This window comes from Macaca nemestrina, chromosome 13 (assembly GCF_043159975.1).
Source record: "Macaca nemestrina isolate mMacNem1 chromosome 13, mMacNem.hap1, whole genome shotgun sequence".
Classification (NCBI taxonomy): domain Eukaryota; kingdom Metazoa; phylum Chordata; class Mammalia; order Primates; family Cercopithecidae; genus Macaca; species Macaca nemestrina.
Window position 1 is genome coordinate 112,469,168 of NC_092137.1, and position 12,717 is coordinate 112,481,884.

The 12,717-nt window shown below is 45.9% G+C and overlaps 1 pseudogene; it reads right to left on the reverse strand.

Annotated features, from left to right (window-relative positions):
• Positions 1 to 3,421: 3,421 nt before the first annotated feature.
• LOC105490325 (protein ILRUN-like) overlaps positions 3,422 to 12,717 on the reverse strand; it is a 29,971-nt pseudogene continuing 20,675 nt past the window's right edge.

Consider the following 12,717-nt stretch of genomic DNA (forward strand, 5'->3'; position numbering starts at 1 on the left):
CACACTGCGTAAATGTCACACCTGGTCCAAGCAATCTGTGGGCCCGATGTCAATCTGACACCACCTCCTCAAGCCTGCCTATAAAATCCGGTTCCCATTTGGCATCTGTCTCTTTCCATTTGCATGTCTGTCTGTCTGTCTGTCTGTCTCTCTCTCTCTCCCCTCCTTAAAACATTATGAGGTTTTTTTTGCAATTTTTTCTTAGAGAGAGAGAGCTGTTCTCCTTTCTCTCTCTTTTGCCTATTAAGCCTCCATTCTTAACTCCTTTCTCTTTCTTTTGCCTATTTAAACCTCTGCTCTTTTTTGCTTTGTTTTGTTTTGAGACAGTCTCACGCTCTCACCCAGGCTGGAGTGCAGTGGCACAATCTCGGCTCTCTGCAACCTCCATCCTCCAGGTTCCAGCGATTCTCCTGTCTTAGACTCCCGAGTAGCTGGGATTACAGGTGTGCAGCACCACACCCGGCTAATTTTTTGTATTTTTAGTAGAGACGGGGTTTCACCATGTTGGACCTCTAGTGGTCCACCCACCTCCGCCTCCCAAAGTGCTGAGATTATAGGTGTGAGTTACCATGCCCGGTCTAAACCTCCACTCTTAAAGTCACTCCTTGTGTGTGTCCACGTCCTTAATTTTCTTGGCATGAGGCAACAAATCTCGGGTGTTATCGCAGACAATGAGGCCACTTCAGGAGGCTTGAAAGACAGCCAGGCCATGTGCAGCCTAATCCCACTTGGCCTTCCGAGAACCACCTGCCCCCAGTGTCTCTGGTCCCCAAGCTTCAGTGATTCTAGAAAGGTCCCAGGTAGGGAGGCCTGAGATGGCCTTAGGACTGTGGGGCAGGCAGGCATTGAGGAATCTGTGGTTCGCAGCACCTTCTGTCATTTTTCAGTCTCCATCTGAGGATTCCTTTGTTTCCTCATGTTTTCAAATGGCTAAGGAAAACAGATTTTATTTATTGGGTCTCAGAAAACTTTAAATAATCACTGAGTATATAAATGTTTAAAAACCAATATAGGAGTATAAAATGAAAGATGAGCTACAATTTAGACCAGGATAAACTGTGTCATGAGAGAGAGTGTTTGGAGGTAAAATGTTCTAAGCCCACACTGAAGTTGGTCTACACCGTTCTGGGGTGATTCAGTTGTCTAACTAGGGCCATAGGATGAAACCACATCCCAGCGGGTGTAGGCAGGGCTTTCCTGAGGTAGTGGATGTCCCCGCTGGCTAACTTGCTGATAAGCCTGCTATCAGTCGGAACAGAATGGTACACAAAATATGCCTTAGACCAAGCTTGTCCAACCTGCGGCCCACGGGCTCCATGTGGCCTGGGAGGGCTTTGAATGTGGCTCAACACAAATTCATAAACTTCCTTAAAACAGTGTGAGTTTCTTTTGCAATTTTTTCTTTTTAGCTCATCAGCTATTGTTAGTGTTAGTGTATTTTATGTGTGGTCCAAGACAATTATTCTTCCAATGTAGCCCAGGGAAGCCAAAAGATTGGACAACCCTGCATTACACTAAGGTGGGAGGGGGAAGTGCTTCTGCTCTCTGGGCCTGCGTGTGTTTGGGTCTCAGCATTGGGATGTGAGTTCAGAGCACGGTCTTCATCACAGGGTTGTTGGGCTCACTCTGCCTTAGGCATCAGGCTGGACACTAGTCAGGGATGCTCTCCATCAGGCCATGTTCACCAGAAAGTTATTCTCTGTAAGGCGCCTCCCTTATATTACTCCGAATCCTCAATACAGGGCCTGGCTCAGTAATGTTATGGAGAATTAAGAAAATAACTGACCAATGTTTGAGACTTAGAAGTCAAACGATGTGTTTCTTCCCTGGAGACAGTTTGACTGATAGCAGTAGTGGTAAGCAGGCACAGACAGCCAGGCAGTCATCACACAGTGATCACCCACTGCCCCCCAAGAGATGAATAAATGGCCAGAGAGATGAATAAATCTGAGCACCGTGCTGGTGGCTATTCAGAAATGCCTGGGACAACCTTTGAGGAGGAATCCAGCAATCAGGTCACAAGGACTAAAGCTTTAGTAATCTTACTGTTGTAAGAATACTATTAAAAATATCATCTAATTTGTAAACATCTTGATGAGGCCTACAGAAGATGGATGGATGGATGGATGGATGGATGGATGGATGGATGGATGTTGGAGCAGTGAATAGAGGAATGAATGGATGGAGGGATTGATGGAATGGTTGAAAGGATGAAGAAGATGGAGCAATGAATGGAGGGATAGATGGAGGAACCGATAGATGAATGATGGATCAATGAGTGGAGGGATGGAGGGATGGAGGAGTTGAGGGGATGGTTGGAGGGCTGAAGGGAGGATGGAGCAATGAGTGGAGGGATAAATGGTTACAAAGATGGAAGGATGGATAGTGTGAGAGAGAAAATGTAGGAAGGAAAATGAATAGAGCAACGAATGGAGATATGAAGGAATGGGTGGATGATGGACTGAGGGATAAGTAGAGAGAAAAGGAGACAGGGACAAAGCATAGGGGAGCAATGAATGAAGGAATGAATGGATGGTGAATGGATACATGGATGAATGGATGGATAGATGGATGAGGACAGGGAGAGATGAATTAATCAATTTTAGCTTCTAATTTTTTCTAGAAAATAATGTTGGTTCACTTTACAGAGAATGGTTGGTGTTATAATTTATACTTCTTGGTATTCCTCTAACAAATCCACATGCTGAAACCAATATGAGTTGATTAAGTAAAGAAAGTTCATCCTTCAAGGCTCAGAACCTACGTTTTCATCTAATGAAAAACTGGACTCCTAAATGAGGATTAATATTGGTGTGCTATTGCTCCTTCTCTTTCAGTATTTGCAGCAATTTCTTTACAGCTGATGCTGTACCTACTGTTCAATTCTCAACTGACTGATTGCTTTGTAACTCCTAAATAATGTCCTCCCATCAAAGCTGCCGTAATTAATCCTCTTTTCTTTTCTCTGACAGAGTAGAAGATATTATTTTCATTTTCTAAAGAAGCCCAAGTCAAGGAGTCCTCCTATCATCTGAAAGCTCAAATATAACTGTTTACTACCTACCCACTGCATATAAGACACCATGCTAGGCTGGGTATGAAATAGCAGGATGAAGAAAATCTCATCCCTATGGTCCAGGAATTTAGAAGGCTCAGTGTTGATATAGTGTTGCAAGCTCCTTAAAAGAGCTATAAACAAGCCGTGCTGTTATTAAAGAATATAGGAAGAGGCATTTTTGAGTGCCTGGCTACCTGTGAACCTCCCCTGGGCAACCCCAGATAACTGGGGAAGGGAGGCTGATGGGGCTCTCTGTGAGGAGTTGGGGGCTCAGTGCTGCGAAATTAAGACTTGGATTTTCATGTTGGTGTTAATTTCCCATCTGGTGACCTGAGACAGTGAGATACCACAGGCAACCGAGAGTCAGCGGAGACGTCTTAGCATGGAAATGGCATGGACAGCATACTGTTAAAGAAACAAAAATGTCAGCAGGGCCTAAGCACAAAGAAGCGAGAAATCCAAGATAGTTCGGGATATGGAAGAAATCTAAAACCTTTAGTCTGTAACTTGAAATGGGGTCCCCGTGTAGAGAGAGTGTCAAAAATGCCCAGGCTGGGGGAGTCAGCATGACCAAATGGATAAAATGTGGAAAAACAAGACTATTCTCCAGGAAAAGCAGGAGCCCAGGATCCCTGAAGCAAGCCGGGGGTGGGAGGAGCAAAGGAATGAGCCAAAAAAAGGGAAGGAAGCTAGGAAATTAAATAATAATAAAATTTGAATAATAAAAATGAATATTAAAATTAATAAATATTAATGAATTAATAATATAATGAAATCTGTTTTCATATATGAATTTTCATATATGAAATGTATAAAATATATCATATTAATTTTCATATAAGAAATATTATTATATATTATATCTTATATAAGTACATTATATGTAATATATATAAATATACTATTTCATATAATAGTATAATAAAATATGAATAATGCATATTAATAAATTCTGAATAATAAATTTTGAAAAGGCCTGGCAATGAAACATCATTCAGAATTGAAATGTTTAGGTTCCAATCAACTGTTTTTTAAATTTCATGTTATTTAAAATATGTACACGTTATATATTTAGGCTTATGGCTGTGGTATGCAAATACTCCAAAAAATAAGTGCCCCAACCCCCAAACAAAGCAAAGGCTTACAAAAGAGCTCTGGGTTTCGTAAGTAAGTGCTAGCAGGCCGGGCAATAATGGCGTCAGAGAAACACCACTGCCATACACAGCCGTTCCGGAAGACAATATTTATACTTCTCATCTTTCTATTTAGTTGACAGCATCATTCACTATAAGTGCTTGAGGGATAAATACTACATAAAGAACCCTCACCAGGACACATACTGCTATAAAACCTGCCAGTGCTGTTATCAAATTGGGACTCAATATTTTCAGAAACCAGGGGTACGTCGGGAAAGAAGATATCGGGTCAGCTTGGGCCCGGGTATGTCATGTCCTCTGAAACCCAGAGGCCACGTGGGCCTTCCTACTCACCCTCAGGGTGAAGGAAAGGTGCTCCTTCGCTTCAGGATTTGTAAGCACCTTTGGTTGGTGAACTCAGCAAAGCCCCTGGGGATGTCCCCCTGGTGCTGCTGGGAAAGAAATGCACAGACAGAAGTGAGAATGCTAGCAGTGGGGTGGGGCAGCAGGGGTTCCTGTCACTCATATGCTCAAACCTTCAAAAAAGGAGTCCAGGCTGGGTGCAGTGGCTCACGCCTGTAATCCCAGTACTTTGGGAGGCCAAGGCAGGTAGATTACCTGAGGTCAGGAGTTCGGGACCAGGCTGACCAACATTGTGAAACCCCTTTTCTACTAAAAATACAAAAAAAAAAAAAAAATTAACTGAGCATGGTGGCGGGTGCTTGTAATCCCACACACTCGGGAGGCTGAGGCAAGAGAATCACCTAGAAGTGGAGGCTGCCTTGAGCTGAGATCAAGCCATTGCACTCCAGCCTGGGCAACAGAGAAAGAGACTCTGTCTCAGAAAAAAAAAGAAAGAAAAAAAAAAAAGGAGTCTAAAGTGTGTGAAGATCTCCAATTCTGGAAGGAGATGTGTTCGGAAGAGGCTCAGATCTCTTGATCCTGTTGACCTTCCCTCCAGATGTGGGAGTGGAGAAAGATTCCTGAGAGGTCTTAGTCTGTTGGGGCCACTATAACAAAAACACCATAGGCTGGAGGGCGTAACGTTTATTTCTCACAGTTCTTGAGGCTGGGAAGTCCACGATCAAAGTGTCGGCACAGTTGGTATCTGATGGGGGCCACTTTCTATTTCATAGATGGCACCTTCTCTCCGTATATTCACATGGCTTAGAGTAGAGAGAACCTGGTCTCTTCCTCTTCCTGTAAGGGCACTAATCCCATCACGGGGCCTCCACCCTGCTGACCTCATCAAAACTTAACTACCTCTCAAGGACCCCACCTCCAAACACCATCACGTGGGGGTTAAGGTTTCAACATGAATGTCGTGGGGAGCACAAACCGGGCGGTCTATGACAAAGAGCAATAAGCTCCTCAAGAGTGGGTACCAGGAAATAGGCTATACTTATATATGTCCAGTGTCAGCTGGGCAGTCACAAACCCAGCTACACAAGGACAGCCTCCATCCCAGAAAAGTAATGCTCCTCTGTCCCATCTTGGGTGGTGGTGGGATAAAGCAGAGGTGCTGCGATGGTTAATATTAACTGTTAACTGTCAACTTGATTGGATTGAAGCGTGCAAAGTATCGTTCCGGGGTGTGTCTGTGAGGGTGTCACTAAAGGAGATTAACATTTGAGTCAGTGGACTGGGAGAGGCAGACCCACCCTCCATGTGGGTGGGCACCACCTAATCAACTGCCAGTGAGACTAGGATAAAGCAGGCAGAAGAAGGTGGCAGAAGCGGACTTGCTGAGTTTCCCAGCCTTCATCTTTCTCCCATGCTGGTTGCTTCCTGCCCTGGAACATCAGACTCCCAAGTTCTTCAGCCTTTGGGCTTTTGGATGTACAGTAGTGGTTTGCCAGGGGCTCCCACGTCTTCGGTCACAGACTGAAGGCTGCACTGTCGGCTTCCCTGCTTTTGAGGTTTTGGAACTTGGACTGACTTCCTTGCTCCTCAGCTTGCAGACGGCCTACTGTGGGACTTCACCTCGCGATTGTGTGAGTCAGTTCTTCTTAATAAACTCCCCCATCTTATGAGTTATGTCTTTTTAGAGAATCCTGACTAACACAGGTGCCTAGACGAGGGTGGCATTTGAGCTCATTCTCTCAAAGATCATAGGAAAGCATAAAAATATTTTTGCATGTTCCCAGGATTAAGCTTTCAGTCAGAAATGGCTCTTCAAGCCCATGAATGTGAAACCGGAAATCACCAGAGTAAGGAGTTAATGAGCACTGGCTTCTTGAATAATTTATCAAATATGTAAGAATGCTGTTTCTCTTCTCTCGGTGTGTATTTAAGTAGCACCTTTCCAGTTGATCAAAGCTTTGCGTGGGCGTTCAGACTCACACAGTAAATTATCATTCCTATTTTGCTGTAATTGCAGCTGAGGGAAGCTGCGTCCTACATTTATGATACATAGTGGGCAAAATGCATTTAACATATACACGGTATTATGAAATAGTCTGGATTCTTTAAAAAGATCTCATAGGTTTCTTTAATCGTGGGAATGCTTTACGAGTGATAGCCTGGAGAGTTGATTAGGAACAGCTGAAAGAAACACAAAGCTCTCATCTGCCTCTGCCGCAAGAGAGGGAAAGGTACCAGCTCTGGTGCCCTACTGCAGGTCCAAATCTGCACAATCCGCCGCTCATCTTCTATCTGTGACATCAGCCCTGCCCCAGAGCCTGCCTCAGAGGGACTTAAGGACCTAGGTTAGTAAGTTATGTACATCACATCCCCACAAGCAGTCTGAGCTGCAAAGCCTCCTCTGACCAGGGAAATTGTGCAGCTTTGGCTCCCACTGCCCCCTGCGTTGTCCAACATCCCAGGAGCACGCCCACCCCTCATTTCCTTCTGCAGCCACTGTAGCCTTTCTCTGCCTACTCATGGAACCTGCCATCCTCCATCCTTCTCCCATAGGGCAGCAGATTAGCTCCTGGCCACACCTTCCCCACTCCCAGAGGACCTGGCGGACCAAGGCTGGGAGGTTCTGCATCTTCCATCAAGAGGGGAGGATGGCCATCCCTTCCCTGGACCATTCACTCCTTCCTCCTGTTTAAACAAGAGTCCGGCTCTGAGCCCTCTGCTTCCTGACACAATCCCCAAGATCCCTATCTCTCAATCCTTTCTGTGAACTGAAGTGCCCTGAAAGTCTAGCTCGAGAAATAAGAGCAGGCACTGAACCTCTTCTTTTTCCACCCCTGATTCCTTCATCAAGATCCCTGAGCCTCATAGGTTCTGTCTGACCCTGTCTTGCCCCCTTTGATGGCAGATCCATGTGGAAAGGTAGCCACAGTGGGTAACAGTAGTGATAATGAAAAGGGAGAGCTCCCTGATTCCCCTTGAAGGGCGTGCGACAGGGGTGTGGCTCACCTGCTTGGTCACCCACAGCTCAAACCCCTAGGGAGAGCATGCAGATGAACAGGTGCAGAGGTTGAGGTGAACACTTTTGGGCTCCATCCCTACAACAGCAAAATCTAAGGGTGGTGTCTGTGATTCCCAAAGCCCAAGTGGGTGTATGTTCCAAAGCTCTTTCAGATTTGCCATCTGCAGACAGCTTGCATGTTAATCAGCTCAACGGACCCCCTGCCTTATCACAAGGGCAGAGGACCAGTGTGATACCCTTCTGTATCTAGAACTCTTGCCTAGTGTCCTGAAATAATCAGATTACACGCGGACTCAAAGAATGAGTGCAAGATTTTTATTTATTTATTTATTTATTTATTTATTTATTGAGACAGAGTCTTGCTCTGTTGCCCAGGTTGGAGTGCAGTGGCACGATCTCGGCTCACTGTAAGCTCCAAGCTCCGCCTCCTGGGTTCATGCCATTCTCCTGCCTCAGCCTCCCGAGTAGCTGGGACTACAGGCGCCCACCACCATGCCTGGCTAATTTTTTGTATTTCTTAGTAGAGACGGGGTTTCACCGTGTTAGCCAGGATGGTCTCGATCTCCTGACCTCGTGATCTGCCCACCTCGGCCTCCCAAAGTGCTGGGATTACAGGCTTGAGCCACCGCGCCCGGCCATGAGTGCAAGATTTTATTGAGTGGTGGAGGTGGCTCTCAGCAAGGTGGATGGGGGCCAGATGGGAGGATGAAGCGGGAAGGTGGTCTTCCCCTGGAGTCGGGCCATCCAGTGGCTGGACTCTTCTCCACCACCCCTGGCTGAACTCCCCTCGGCATCCAGACCATCTCTGGTCTGCTAGTCTTGACGTTCAGCCACTTACGTGTGTGCCTGCTAAGATCTCGGGTTTATATGGGGGCAGGACTGGGGGGCGTGGTGGGCCAAAAGGCAACGTTTTGGGCATGAAAACAGGAATGCCTGTCCTCATATAGGGCTGAGGGTCAGGCTTGAGGGTGGGGCCTTTGCTGGGAAACCGCCTTCTTCTACCCAGTCTTTCCCCATCTCCTGTCCATATCAGTAATAATAGCTAGTCCCGTGTGTAGGTATCTTAGTCAGTCTGGGCTACTATCTCAGGCTGGGTCACTTAAACAACAGAAATTATTTCTGCCAGTTCTGGAAGGAGGTCCAAGACCAGAGCGCCGGCAGGCTTGATGTCTGGTGAGGGCCAGCTTCCAGGTTTGCAGGTGGCCGTCTCCTTATTGTGTCCTCACATGTCCAAAAGAGTGAGAGCCAGTTCTCATCATGTCTCTTTTCTGGGACATTGATCCCACTCATGAGAGCTTCATCCTCAGGGTCTAATCCCCTCCCCAGACCCTGCCTCTAACATCACACTGGGCGTGAGGATTTCAAGAGGAATTTTGCAGGAACACAAATATTCAGCCCATAGCGTGCCTGCATCTAAACACTTTACATCTATTAACTTGTGTAATTTTCACATCAACTCTTACAGGCCCCTATTTTAATAAGAAAACTGAGATACAGAGAGGTTAAGTCATTTGCCTAATTTACAAAACTGGGAGGGGCGGAGCAGGGGTCAGAAGGTAGGGCATCTGCATGCTCAGTTAAGTGCCCAGACATGACACCATGAGGCCTCCCCAGTCACAGCGGTGAGAGCCAGTGGCGGGTGCGGGGGCCATGGAACCGAACTCGGGTCTGGGCCACATGTGGCTTGAAAGCTGAAATTCACAAGACAGGTTTTTGGTGAAAAGGAAAGTTAGCTTTATTTATTTACAGTGAGAAATAATTTGAGAAAGTTAGCTTTATTTGAGAAAGTTAGCTTTATTTATTTCCAGTGAACTCATGTTCAAAAATGACCTCTCCGAATTGTATCTCCAGATTAGGGGTTTCTACGGGAAATTAGGGGAGTGCAAATGATGATCAAAGCATTTTTGTGTAATGTACACAAGTCTCAGGCACGTCTTAGTCATTAGTTTCTTGGTCAGTCTCGTGTGGCCTTCAGCAGGAACCCTCAAGCTATTCTTCTCAGGCCGCTCCGGAGTTCCCAGAGTTCTTGATCAGTGTTTTTTCTTTTAGCTCTGTTGAAAGTCCTGTTTTCCTGAGGCTGTTTTTAATGAATAATCTACAGACTCAAGCAAAGCGATAATTAAATTCAAGCAAATAACCTTTTCTTTTTTTTTTTTTTTTTTTTTTTTGAGACCGAGTCTCGCTCTGTCGCCCAGGCTGGAGTGCAGTGGCCGCATCTCAGCTCACTGCAAGCTCCGCCTCCCGGGTCTATGCCATTCTCCTGCCTCAGCCTCCCGAGTAGCTGGGACTACAGGCGCCCGCCACCTCACCCGGCTAGTTTTTTGTATTTTTTAGTAGAGACGGGGTTTCACCGTATTTAGCCAGGCTGGTCTCGATCTCCTGACCTTGTGATCCGCCCGTCTCGGCCTCCCAAAGTGCTGGGATTACAGGCTTGAGCCACCGCGCCCGGCCGCAAATAACCTTTTCTTTCACATGAAGTCAGTACTGATACACCCACACATTCATGGCCACATCATGAGCTCATGCAAGTAGGGCCCTGCCAGTGACCCAAGCCCTGTGGCATGTGGGCACGTAGGCCCTCCCTGCATTTCTGTGCAGGAAATATTAAAGGAATTCTGCCGCTTACCATGTCCGTCTACCCCCACAGCAACGCCGCCTTTCTCTGCATGTCATGGAGTCCCTGGGTGATCCGTGCTGCTGCTATCTCCTTCCCTTCTCCCCTCTTCTCTCCCCCACCCCTCCCAATATGCACATCCCTGGGAGGAGGCCTCCCCATATGGAAAGGGGAAAAGGGAAATGCTAGCTCACCGCTTCACCTCTGAAACACTGCTGAGTCCCTCATGCCTTCAAGCATTGGTTTCTCTCACCTATGTTGGTTCTTACTATGGGTCATTCTGTTCACTAACAAAAACGAGTAGGAGGTGGGACCTGGTGCACAGAAGCTCACAGTCTGGAGCGGGGTCTCCCTCCCAGGGAGACTAAAGTTGCAGTGCACCTGTCGACAAGGCTGCTCAGGTGTCACCAGGCATCGGGCTTAGTTTCTCTGCTCTCACTTCAGGCCCCGGCACCAGGGGCAATGCAGCCATTTCTGCTCAGGGCTGGCAACCTTGAAGCGCCAACCCCAAGGATGGAGGATGATGCCTCCTGCTTTGTGTCCGCTCCCAAGTGGACTCCAGAGTCCTGCCTTTGCCCCAGGTGCCCAGTGAAAGTGAGCTCTCAGTTTTTACTTGGCGCCCTCCTCTTCTTCCCCTTCTTCTCCACCTTTCCTCTCTCCATGTCTGAAGAGGAAGGACTCAGATATGAATTCCCAGGGCCAGGTGGGAGATTGCCAGGGCAGCAGGTGCCCTGCTGGGGTACTCAGGCTGCAGCAGCCCCCCACACCCCCCACCTAGCCACGCTCCTGGGACCAACTTCCTCCCCAACACTTTTCCTCACCCTTCTTGCTTTTCTTAGCCAAGTTCTGCCCTCCGTGCAGGTAGATTTCTGGTAGTTCTGTCCTACTAGAGCAGAGGAGTAGACCACTTTAGGTTTGAGCTAGGACATCCGCCCCGTCCCCACCCTCCCAACACCACAAATTAAATGACTGGACATTTTCTGGAATTAGACAGTGGTGACAGCTGCACAGCATTGTGAATGTACTAAAAGTCACTGAATTGTACATTTTAAGTGGTTAAAATGGTAAATTTATGTTATGTAAATTTTCCCTCATTAAAAAAAAAAGCCAGTTCGATTGAATCATTAAAAGGGGCATTGTTTGACCTAACCCTGTCTCCAAACCTGCATAAAGCTGAGTCGTGATCAAAAGGAAATCTCCTGTTCCCTCTGACCAGGGTGAGTCCAAGACATGTAGGACAGGATATGGTACAAATACTTCAAAAATGGACACTCTGGCCAGGAGTAGTGGCTCACATCTGTAATCCCGGTACTTTGGGAGGCTGAGGCAGGTGGATCATGAGGTCAGGAGTTCAAGACCAGCCTGGCCAAGATGGTGAAACCCCGTCTCTACTAAAAATACAAAAACCAGTTGGGCATGGAGGCAGGCACCTGTAATCCCAGCTACTCGGGAGGCTGAGGCAGAGAATTGCTTGAACCCAGGAGGCGGATGTTGCAGTGAGCCGAGATCGTGCCACTGCACTCCAGCCTGGGAGACAGAGCAAGACTCTATCAAAAAAACAAAACAACAAACAACAACAACAAAAAAAAAATTCTGATTTTGACAAAGTCAAGGCTGACACATTTAACACTTTTTTTTTTTTTTTTTTTTGTTAGAGACAGAGTCTCCCTAAGACTTAGGACACAGGACATAAGCTTCTTGGAGGAAGAAGGATGCGGAATGTGGTCAGGAGGGGCGAGGCCTTCCCCAGCAACCTGAGCTCTGCACAGTGTCTCGGCCGTGCTCTGCTGCAGCCTCAGGGAGCCAAGGACTGAAAGTCCCAAAAACTTAAAATTCCAAATGTGTGCTCTAGAGAAACTCGGCTTTTCCTAGATCATTTCTACCTATAGTTTAATTTTTTACATTCTGTTAATGTGTTAACATTTCCAGCTTACAATTTCCATTGTAAAAATGTAAAGCTCAAATCCTAAATTTTGCCTTTAAAATTTATTTAATCAACTGCTATCAAAATTCACTTTCTCTTCTTTTCTGAGCAATGAAAAGAGAAAATGAATTTGATATTTGTGTGTATACACACACATATAAAATATATATACCAGAAAGTACAAATATCAGAAATACATATGTATCAGAAAAAATACATATATCTGTTACATATATCAAAAAATATAGATAGCCCTTCCTCACTATTCATGGGGGATTGGCTCCAGGAACCCCCATGGATAACAAAATCCACAGATGTTCAAGTCCCTGATGTAAAATGGCATAGTATTTGCATATAATCTATGCATATCCTTTGATACTCTGCACATCCTATGATACTTTAAGTATCTCTAGATTACTTATGATATCTAATAATATAATGTAAATTCTGTATAAACAGTTGTTAGACTGTATTGGTTTTTTAATTTTTTTATTGGTTTTTTAATTGTTTTTTTAAAATATTTTTGATTTGCAGTTGGCTAAATCTATGGATGCAGAATCTGCAGATACAGAGGGTCAACCCTGTGTGTGTGTTTGTGTGTGT